The sequence below is a fragment of the Sturnira hondurensis genome, unplaced genomic scaffold, assembly GCF_014824575.4.
Source record: "Sturnira hondurensis isolate 20B ecotype Veracruz unplaced genomic scaffold, ASM1482457v3 Scaffold0021032, whole genome shotgun sequence".
Classification (NCBI taxonomy): domain Eukaryota; kingdom Metazoa; phylum Chordata; class Mammalia; order Chiroptera; family Phyllostomidae; genus Sturnira; species Sturnira hondurensis.
In genome coordinates, this window is record NW_028093663.1 from 1 (window position 1) to 11,868 (window position 11,868).

At 42.8% G+C, this 11,868-nt stretch overlaps 1 long non-coding RNA gene across 1 annotated transcript; it reads left to right on the plus strand.

Annotated features, from left to right (window-relative positions):
• The first annotated feature begins 8,661 nt into the window (after positions 1 to 8,661).
• LOC118976559 (uncharacterized) lies at positions 8,662 to 8,924 on the plus strand. The gene is made up of 2 exons (XR_005064306.1): positions 8,662 to 8,701; positions 8,792 to 8,924. It is a non-coding gene; the product is annotated as an uncharacterized LOC118976559 (long non-coding RNA).
• Positions 8,925 to 11,868: the final 2,944 nt, after the last annotated feature.

The following is an 11,868-nucleotide window of genomic DNA, read 5'->3' on the forward strand; positions in this document are numbered from 1 at the left end:
ATCTTTTCATCATGCTGTCCATTGGATCCCCAGAACTTACCCTGCAGCTGGATGTTTGTACTTTAATGTTATCAACATCTGATTCTCACACTGCCCAATCCCACCTCTGGTAACCAGAAATATATTCTTTATAATGATAGTTTAGACTCTACATACAATAGCATACAGTGTTTTTTTCTATGTCTCGCTTACTTTTTCTACAATTATGCCCTCAAGTTCCATTTATGTTGTCACTAAATGGAAGCAACTAATGGAAGAGTTTTCTTGTTTTCATGAAAATAATATTCTATTTTATATGCTTACTTTATCCATGTCTTGACTATATACAATGCTGAAATAAAGATAAACTATAGACAACAATCGGGTATAGTGATTTTGTTTCCTTGGAAATATGCCCAGAGGTGGGATATTTTGGTCGTGAAGAAATTCTTTTTTTAAGTTTTTGAAAAACTTCCATATTATTTTCCTTAGCTGCTGCACCAATTCACATTCCCACTAATAGTGCACAGGGTTCCATTGACTACATTTCCTCTTGCCCAGGCTCACATTTCTGTGTTTGTCTAGCGCTCTATTCCCATCCATCTAGGAAAGGACCCACAGGGCAAGGACCCCTGGATGAGTCCTCAGGACAGGATGCTGCCTGCTGGGTTGGACCTTTCCACCTTGTCTCCTCCACAGCACAGTGCCCTTCTTAATGTTTTGTACCCTAATGTCCTGGCTCTCATTAGAGCTGTGCCTAAGTAGAGAAGATGTACAGCCAACAGCTAAAGCCCCAGTGATCCTCCAGTACATACTTGGTCCCCTATTGAGCACCCCAGAGTCTCCATAGGGATCAAAACCATGGGAGTAACTGAAAATCTCAAACAACTATATCTTCACTGTGCTGGAAACCTTGGCACTGGGCCTGGGGCAGTAACTCACGTGCCCACCATGGATACACTTTGGTCTGATGTCCTGCTGCTGACTATCTCTTATTGTGAGTGCTCCAGTCTGGGACATACTCAGAGATGAAAAAATTCCTGCTCTCCTCCCCAAGAGCCTTTGATTCTTCCTGTCCTTTCTCCACAGTGGTTATACTGATGCAATATAGTCACCTGCAGGAGTTTGTCCATGGTCTGGTGTGACACACCCAGACCCTCATGCTGACCTGCTCCTTCTTTTGGTTCTCACTGTGTGCTACTGGTATGGTTGATAGCTGATCTGTCATTGCCCAGGGAAGGCCCATAAGTGTCTCTCAGATGTTTGGTGGGACAATGATAGGTATTACAACTTATTTCTTAAGAGCATGCTCACCTCCCAAAGGGCACCTCACCAGACTAGGTGGTTGTCACCATAACCAGCTTGGGCCTTCCATACATAGCCTCATATTATGGTTCACAGAGGGCACAGATACACGGTCCAGGGTCCTTCTGTAAAGAACTTGGGTGAATGGCAGCTGAGCCCCTCCTCTGCAGGGTACAAAAACATGGGGATATGTCATTTCTTGACAGGCTCTGGGGTTCCTCTTAACTCCAACAGGCTGAGAAACCCATCTTGTTTTTCTCTTTTCCTAGAAGAACCACATCATTGTCAGTGGAAAAGACAAGGGAGGTGCTGAGGTCTGTCTCATAAACATTCACCACCACAATATCAGTTACAAAGGACAGAAGTCTCACACCAGGATGTCACTATTTCGTGGGTTTATGTCCCTCCAAGTGGCAAAATTCAATTGAACACAAAGTCGATTTTTTAAAGATTGGATTTCATGTTACAGAAGCAGTAGTGAAGAAGAAAACTTGAAGTTCCATCCACTTCTGGGATCAGAACAATCAACATGAAAACCCAATTGGAGTGTAGCTGGTCTGAAACTTTATATACAGGAAGAAGGGGGGAAATGGGAAGAGAAGGAGAAGGTGGGCCTTCTCCCACAGTTGAAGTATCTGGGAAGTCCAAGGAATATTGTGGCAAGGAGCTTCCCACTGGGGACATAAGGTCTCAGACCATGCAGGGGTCCCCCATGAACAGTGTTAGAGATGGCAATGGGAGTACTCTTAGCTCAGAGCAGTGGGAAATCTGTGGGCATTTTTTCCATCTGGGAGAGTCTGAATACAGCATCCCAGGGAGGGAGAGATGCCATTGTTACAAGACAAGAATCTGTGACTGCTGGAGGGTCCATGTGGCAGTTTCAGCCTGGAGAAGGTGTCTTTTTGGTTCACCCAGTAGTAACTTTGAGGAACCTTTATTCTCTGGAAGGGCTGTGGGCAGAGAACCACTGGGAGTCGGGACTGTGTTACTTGATGAAGAGCACCTGTGTTGCCTTGTTCATGTGCATGGCTAGCACCCCACCCCCACCTGCTGAATTTCTAGGTCTGCCTCGTCCTAGCCCTACTGTCTTACAAAGCATTGGGTTATGACTGAGACTGGATATTTGGCCCCACTATCGTGGTTAGACTACAGAGGGGTAAGGATGTCATTTGGCCCTTTGGAGCCTGAGAGGGGCTAGTGAGATCAGAGTGGCAAGTGGACCTAATTTTATTTTGATCCACTTAGGCTTGTTTAGCAGATGCAAAGGTGGCATCAAGCCACAGAGCTGAGTTTTTGGACTGTGACTCCCAGGAGGGCTTCCATCCTGAAGACAGTTGGGCAAGTTCTGGGCTGTGTGGTTGCATTATGGGGAACTAGACCTGGGGTTCCCAGCGAGGTTAGCCCCTGCAGCCACGGGAAAGAGAAAAATGCCTCTGATCACAGAAGGGGCAGAACAGTGATTGTGCGCATCCGTGTTAGTTGTCCTGGGAGCTACACAGATTTTAGTAGCAGGTGTCTGTGTCTCTTCAAGTTGTACCTGACTCACTTCAGCTGATCTAAGACCAAATCACAGGTGATGCACATACTTCTCCATTGTCCTGAAGACTCTGGGTCCACAGGTATGTACAGCCCTTGAGTGTGGTAACACTAGATACTGACTCCCATTCATGCCCTAATTACAGAAAATTAGTTCTACAACCTCACTGAGTATGTCCCTTACTGCCCTGGATTAGAGTCGGGGAAAAATGGGGGCCAGTGGAGAGGGAACAGTTCCAGATGCTCACTGTTACCAGATGTGGCCTCTTGTACATGACCCAGGTTGTGACAACTGTGGGGAACTCTGGGTCCCTAAAATTCCAGGAGGAGGTACATTTAGAAGCTTTGGAGGTTTCCTGTCTGCTTTGCTCTTTCTGTAGCAGTTTCCCTCAGGGAACTTCTCTGAGTTTCCCCACACCTCCGAAGTCACTGACACAGACAATTCTGTTGTAAGGAAAGAACATATTCCCATGTGGACAAAACACACAGTCTCTTTCAAACACTCTTGTGCCCAATTTCAATGAATTATTAAACCTTTGACACACACAGACTGAATCTAACCAGAGGCTTTTCTGGACCCAACAGTCAGTCCAGCCCCACACTGCTCACCCTCTAAGCTGCCAGCAGCAGGACATGTGCTTGGTGGACAGTGGGCACCAGAGGTATATGAACCCAATTTATGATGTCATGTACCCACAGTGATGGAGGTCATTGATGACATCATGGACACTGCACTGAGGCAGAGTGACCCACACAACCTGGTTGGATGTCCAGACTGATCGCAGGCACACACCCCAAGATGACATGGGATGCTTATCATGTACAGAACTGAAATGACTAGGAGGAGCAGGAAAAGCCCTTTAGCAAGTCAGATTATTATACATCCTGGTTAGCTGCCCCTAGTTGTTGTTATTTTGTTGTGTTTGTTTTGTTTTACTGAGGTTCTGAACCACCAGCAATTAATACTAGGATGGGGTTCTCACTGGGAACCTCTAATAAAACTATATAATATTCAGAAGTTTCCCAATAAAGATAAAACATGTAAGCGCAGTCCTGGAATTCAGCCATGCCTCCTGTCTGTTGCATTCTGCCCAAAAACCTTTCCTTCACCTCCACGAAATTTGAGAAAATTTCATTTTTATCTTTCAATTCCAGTTGACATTCTATATATTATTTTATTCTTTTTAAAAATTTATTTAATTATTTTTCAAGTACAGTATTCTGTCTATTATTCCCATCCCATCCCACCCCCCATGCTTCCCCCTCCCTCCCATTTCCACCCTTCTCAGTTGTTGTCCATGTATCCTTTATATATGTTCCTCTAAATCCCTCCCCCATTTCCCCTGAAATTCCCTCCCCTCTGGTCACTGTCAGCCTGTTCTCTATTTCAGTGTCTTTGGTTATATTTTGCTTGCTTGTTTGTTTTGTTGTTTAGGTTCTTTTAAAGGTGAGAGAGATCATATGGTATTTGTCCTTCAACACCTGGATTATTTCACTCAGCATAATGCTTTCCAGTTCCATCCATGTTGTTGCAAAAGGTAGGAGCTCCTTCTTTCTTTCTGCTGCATAGAATTTCACTGTGTATATGTACCATAGTTTTTTGATCCATTCATTTACTGACGGGCACCTAGGTTGCTTCCAGCTCTTGGCTACTGTAAATTATTTTAAATGAGCTACTAGCCTACAGCAGAATGGTCAGACGTTTGCGCAATGTATAATGATATAGCCGAACATCCACAGTACCATCCTGTCACCACATAGAGTTATTAGAATAGTATTGACTTTATCGATTGTGTATAGTTTACATCCCAGTATTTAATCTCTAATTGCCAGTTTGCATTTCTTTTTTAAATTTCTTTATTGTTTTTTAATTACAGTTCTAAGCATTTTCTACCCACCCCATCCCCCACCCCAGCCAAACCCACCTCCCTCCCTTGCTTCCACCCTCCCTCTTGGTTTTGTCTGTGGTCCTTTATAGTAGTTCATGAAAACCCTTCTCCCCACTGCCCCCTCCCCTCCCCTCAGGCTATTGTTAGATTGTTCTTAATTTCATGTCTGTGGTTAAATTTTGTTTGCTTTTTACTATTGTTGACTGTGCTCCAGTAAAAGATGAGATTGTATGGCATTTGTCCCTCACCACCTGGCTTATTTTACTTAGCATACAGCTTTCCAGATCCATCCATGCTGTCACAAAGAGTATATGCTCCTTCTTTCTCTCTGCTGCATAAAATTCCATTGTGTAAATATGCCATAGTTTTTTGATCCACTCATTTGCTGATGGACACTTAGGTTGCTTCCAGCACTTGGATCTTGTAAATTATGCTGCTATAAATATTGGGGTACATAGGACTTTTGGATTAATGTTTCAGTGTTCTTAGGGTATAATCCCAGCAGTGGAATTTCTGGGCCAAAAGGCAGTTCCATTTTTAGTTTTCTGAGAAAATCCCATGCTTTTTTCCACAGTGGCTGCACCAGTATGCATTCCCACCAACAGTGCACTGGGGATCCCTTTTCTATGCATCCTCTCCAACACTTGTTTGGTGACTTGTTTATGATGGTCATTCTCACAGTGTGAAGTGGTATCTGATTGTAGTTTTAATTTTCATCTCTCTGATAGCTAGTGATGCTGAGCATCTTTTCATATGTCTCTGGGCCCTCTGTATGTCCCCTTTGGAGAACTGTCTCTTCAAGACTTCCTAATTTTTTATTTTTTTGTATTCCTGGACTGGAGCTGTGAGACTTATTTATATATTTTGGAGATCAAACCCTTGTCCGAGGTGTCATTGGCAAATATGTTTTCCCATATAGTTGGCTCTCTTCATTTTAATGCTGTTTTCTTTAGCTATGCTGAAGCTTTTTAATTTGATAAGGTCTCATTTGTTTGTTCTTTTCTTTATGTCCCTTGCTTTAGGGGACATATCCATGAAGAAGTTCCTGTGTGGAATGTCTGGGATTTTTCTGCCAATGTTTTCCTCTAGGACTTTTATGGTGTTCTGACTTATATTTAAGTCTTTTATCCACCTTGAATTTATTTTTGTGTATGGTGTAAATTGTTGATTGAGTTTCATTTTTTTTTGTATGTAGCTGTCCAGATCTCCCAACATCATTTGTTAAGGAGACTATTTTTTGCTTTAGTTTCTATTTCTTGATCCCTCCACCCTTTTCACCCAAGATCCCAAACCCCACCCACCTGGAGTCAACCAGTCTGTTCTCTTGTTCTATTGGTCTGTTTCTAATTCTTCTTGTTTTTTTTTATGTTGTTCTTTGGATTCCACATGTAACTGAGGTCATATGGTACCTGTGTTTCTCTCTTTGATTTATTTCACTCAGCATAATGTCCCCCAGGTCCTTCCACTCTTACCCAAATGGTAAGATTTTTTCTTTCTTTTCTTTTTTTTTAAATAAAAGCTGAGTAAAGAAGATGGGTAAATTTTCAAATTGTTGTATTCAGCAAAATTTATGTGTTTTTTTCTGAAAAAAATAAACATGCATTTTCTGTAAAACAAGACACACCCATAAATTTGTTGATTTGTGTATTTTGGTATTTTGACTATCTCCTGCGTGGTACAATATGTATTATTCTCAGTTAATGTCTTGACTTGATCACTATCATCTTGAGTTGGTGTACCTCACTGTGGAATTATTTTCAGTGAGAAATCTCCACCACAATATTTCTCAAACCACTTTTGAGATATTATATCAGTCATAGCACCTTCTCCATACACTGCATAAATCATTTTCCCATCTTTTTTGAATTTTTGTCTTTCTTGAAGTAATAAAATTTAATATGCTATTCATATGTACTTTATTCTTTTATCAACATAAACATGGCTACACAGAATTCACCAATTTTGATGAATTTTTTAAAAAGATTTTATTTATACACTTTTAGAGACAGGGGAAGAGAAGGAGAAAGAAAGGAGGAGAGATATCAATGTATGGTTGCCTCTCATGTACCCCATACTGTGGACCTGGCCTGCAACCCAGGCATGTGCCCTTACTGGGAATCAAACCAGTGACCCTTTGGTTCACAGCCTGTACTCCATCCACTGAGCTACAGCAGCCAGGACTTGATGAATTTTTAAATGCATGGTGATATGGAACTCTGCTACCATATTCTAACAAAAGTTGTTTTAAATGAAATTAGAGTCAGATGAGAGTTACTAGACCCATCTTACCAGAAAATCAAAAGATTGTTTTGGCAAACCCAATATATTAATATCTGGATGACAGTGTGAGGCAATTTCTAAGGAAAGTAACATGAGGCAAACTAAACTTGCTACATGAGGATTAAAAGTACCATATAAAGACCAGGAACCCTGGAAGTATGGGTACCTAACAGGGTTGCTTAATCCCATGACCCATGTACCTGGGAGGATCACTTCCCACTCTGCGCACTGATCCACACAGCATGAAACCTCATCCCCAGGTAACATGCATCTCATTTGGATGAGGTGAAAGCATGCACAAGTGTCATGTGCAGACATAAAAATGGATGAAGGAGGTTGGAGATGAAATTTCTGAAATTTACTTCAAATAAATCAGAGGTGACCATGTTTCTTGCTTTTCTGGCTAGAACTATATCACAAGTCCACAGAAACACAATTGCTTATGGTAAAGATAAGACTGAACCACCACAGTTGGCCATTTTACATTAAGTTAGACACAACAGCCCAACAAGGGGAGGTTATCTAAAGGATTTTATTCTGTAATCAGTGGATGAAGAAAATGATGCTCTTCATACCAATTATTATTTCATTTATTTTATGTTATACCCTATTAGGGGTTGGATCAAGGTTTTCCATAATGAAATTACTATAATGTATATACACTTACTCTACAATCTATAGCTTCATCATCATCTACATCTAAGCAGATCTAGTCTTGAGTGAGTTCCTTCTCTGTCCCCAATATTTGACCCACAGAGTCTACAGACTAAAAAAAAGGCAGTGACACTGCTGTACATTCAACACCAAACTCCACTAAAGGAACATGACTCAGGAGCACTGTCTGACTTTCTGTAGAGATCACAAATGTGTCTCCCAATGATCCACACAGATGTTCCACCTCCACCAACGATAAATCCATGAGCTCTAGGGATACATTCTGGTCTGAGTTCATTCCTTGATCACTTTGTATAGGAAGTGGTGTCAGATGGTACTTTCTGGCTCTTGAACACAAACCTCCTACACTTTAAATTGCCCCTCTGATTGTGAGAGTTTACTTTCACTAATATGTTCATTGATAGTGATTTCAAACAGATCTGTCATTATAAATCATTCTCTTTTTATGACAATTACCTCTAATTCACTGCCCTTGGTCATATACCCATCTCCTAGATCTGTGTGGTCTCCAGGGAGACCACAGAGTCAAATGAAGGGAGTAGTTCTTTAATTTTCATATTATAATTTTATTATCTTCACCAGAGGATATTTTTCATTACTGTGAGTGATAAAGAGATAAAAACAAAGACAGATAGATAGACAGATAATAGATAGGGAGATAGAGAGATATTAGTTGCTTCCCCATGCAGACAGGATTGGACCTGCAACCTTTCAGTTACAGGAGGAAACTCTGAACAACTGAGTCAAGCTGGCAATAGATAGGGGGAAATTCTTAAGGACATATTTCTTTGGACAGTTCTCACTCTGAGACCATGTTCTTAATGTCACCATCCAAAACCAGAACTCAATATATAGGATGAGGACGTGCAAATAGGGCCCCTCTGCTCATAAAAAGCAGCCCAGCTCTGACCCTGAAGCTCTGGGACAAGAACTCAGACCAGGATTTCAGGTGTCCCCAGTCCCTGATCAGGACAGAACACAAAATCTCTCCATAAAGTTTGGGCTCAGCTGGGTTTTACTTGTTGCTATTTTAAGAGGTAATTGGTGGAGAATGAGAGACACTGAGTGGATGTGAGAGGAATGCTGGATATGTGATAGTTCCTGAACTGATGTTTTTGTGTTTGCAGGTGTCCAGAGTGAAATGCAGCTGGTGGAGTCTGGGGGAGGCTTGGTGCAATCTGGGGGTTCTCTGAGACTCTCCTGTGTAGCCTCTGGATTCACCTTCAGTAGCTACAACATGAACTGGGTCTGCCAGGCTCCTGGGAAGGGGCTGGAGTGGGTGGCAGTATGAAGGAAGTCAGAAATACTATGCAGAAGCTGTGAAAGGCCAATTCACTGTCTCCAGAGAGAATGTGAAGAACACCCTGTACCTGCAAATGAAGAGCCTGAAACCCAAGGACACGTCTATGTATTACTGCACTGCCAAAACAGTGAGGGGAAGTCAGTGTGAGCCCAGACAAAAACCTCCCTGCTCCAGACAGAAGGCCTGGACTTCACAGAGAGTTCAAGACACCAGGGGGCGCTCAGGATCCACAGTGACTGAACTTTCCAAAGGAATTTTCTTTATCTGATCTTGGACAATAACCAATGTTAATTTGCTTTCATGGGGGAAGGTTTGTACAATCTACTTACTGAAATGATAGGTATTTATATGATTCATTAGATTACCGGGAACGGTAGAAGGATGTTTGCTTGATGCAAGTACTAAGTGGGATGATACATTATAATGACATACACAGCATAGAAGATAAATATGCACTGAGTTAAATGAAGTGGTGGCACATAGAAATGACTTGTGCTTGTTAAATCCATCACAGATTCAGCGGCCTGTAGAGATTGGGACTTTCCCAGTACTCTTTGGTAAGAGGCATCTGTGATACTCCCCAGACACTGAAAACCAAACAGTTGCTCTTGTCTGTCCCTGAAACTAAGGAGGACTCAGGACCTACCTGGCTTCCAGATGTAAAGAACGCAGAGTCCACATGTGGAACATCACACAACTCCTGCATGACCAAACCTAGAGAAGACCCCTTTGAAAGGGAGCCTGAGCAATGATCATTGGTGTCTGAATTCTCACCTGTGATGCCTTGATCCATGTGTTTGGCCACCAATATTCACACTTGGACATGACTGAGGATGTATATGCAATTTGCACTGACACAGACTGGACCATGTGATGAAGCTTCAGAGTTCACCTGTGTAAAGTGCTGGGACTGTAACTCAGAAATTTCCTAATAAAGGGGTAGCTGGTATAGACAATTGTATGCTGACTATTTAGCATGAACATTCTCCTATGACTGAATAACATGGAGTAATTTGGAACCTAAAATATCCATAAAGACATGGACCTCAGAGACAAGCAATTCTCTAAGGACAACTGCCCAGAATGGTTCTGTATTAAAATGGGATAATTATGCTGGTTTGTGACAGCAGATGAACACTAGATGCTGCTCCTCATGTTCTTGGTCAGGGAGCTAGTTTTCTCCCCTGGCTGACCCTGGAGAACAGGGGGCTCTGTATGCTCCTGTTGCCACGTGGATATCTGCCCTTAAACTTATCCCAGGTGACCACGAAGATGCTGCTTAGGTAATAGGAAGTATTTTTAGATGGGTGGACAGGCTCTTTGGTGAAAGAGCCATTCATCCACACCATGAATGTTGGAAAATACTGGGACAAAATGTAAGAAAGAATCAGCTCAGTGGGCTGATTCACACGCCCATTTCTCTGATTGGCTTGAACAGTCACAGTGCCCAGGTGTGAGAGACACGTGGGCATTGTCCAATGCGATATCCATGGGTGAGGAAAATGGAAGTAGATACCTGGTTACTATAGAGATGACTGTATGGAGCCCAAGCCTAAAGAATACCCTAGGGCATAAGGGGCACATTGAGTAAAGCGTGCCATATCCCATTGGAAGAAACTTTCAGTACACAGGAGCAAGTGAGGGGACTTCCCAGTGGCCCTGTTAAAGTGACCACCTGTGATCTTGTGGTGAATGAACATGGGGAGCTTGTGCAAGGTCATGATGTGCTCGAATTCATTTATTCCTCCTGCACCCATGGGATAGCCAAGCACCAGCAACCACTGCACTGTCTGCCAGTATGAGATGGCAGTTGGTCATGGGACTGACATCATTGAGAAATGGCCACCACAGTTCACTGTATGCACGTGAAGTCACATACCATGGCCCCAGGAGGCTATGCATGCGCCCCACAAGAAGCAGGTTGCTTGTTCTGTACTGGGCTTCACAGACCATGTGGCAGGTGCCACTACTGGAGGGCTATGGAAGGAATTCAATGCATACATCGCACCGCATAGACAGCTGACTTACAATATCTCACATTGAGGGACACACTTTTCTTCTCATAGCATCTGACAATGAGCAAAAAGGCACCACACCGGGTGGACTTCCTGTGGTCCATACCATCTTCACAGTTTTCTTTTGATGGGAACTGAATGATCTATTGAAACATGTGTTGCGTGCATGCAAAGAGAAAAATATGTAAGGGCCGCTTTATGGGAATCATGAATGTGTGCTCAGACTCACCAGGAGGATGTTTCCACTTTCCAGACTCCACCACTGTCCTGGGAGTTGGGAAAGGAGGAGTGTGGGAGCATGCAGGCAGGAAAATAGAAGTCTCCCCACATCACCTCGCCTTCTCTTTTTCCATAGGATGCAGTACGTTTAGCCCTGAAGGGGTGAGAAGGATGTTTCTCTTAGGAGGCAAGGCCAGTGAGCTACATAGTTCACTTTTATGTTAGAGTTCATACTAGATTGAGAGGGTGGACTGTGCATTTACCCCATCTCACACAGTCGAATGGGCACAGAAAAGTGCAGAGCAAGATTACCTAATAATATTTTTGTTTGGGAATAAATGTAAAATGGGATGTTACTATTTACAGGTTAGAAAAATAAAAGTGGGTGGAAATCTTTCTTGTTGAACTGAAATACTTGCTCTGCATCCACATGTTCCAGAGTTGCCCAGATGTTACACAGTGAAGATGAGGTCTGCCCTCTTGTACTCACACAAGTCACACTTCAATGGCTCCTGTTTCCCTTGGGGCTTTGATTCACCCGTGTGGAGAAGGTGCAGCCCTCAGTCAGAGATGTGGCATTGACACTGGGATCCACTTGAGAGAGAACAGAGAACAAGGTCTGCCATGTCCTGGGGTGGACAGTGCTTCCCTGCACTCGATGGATCCT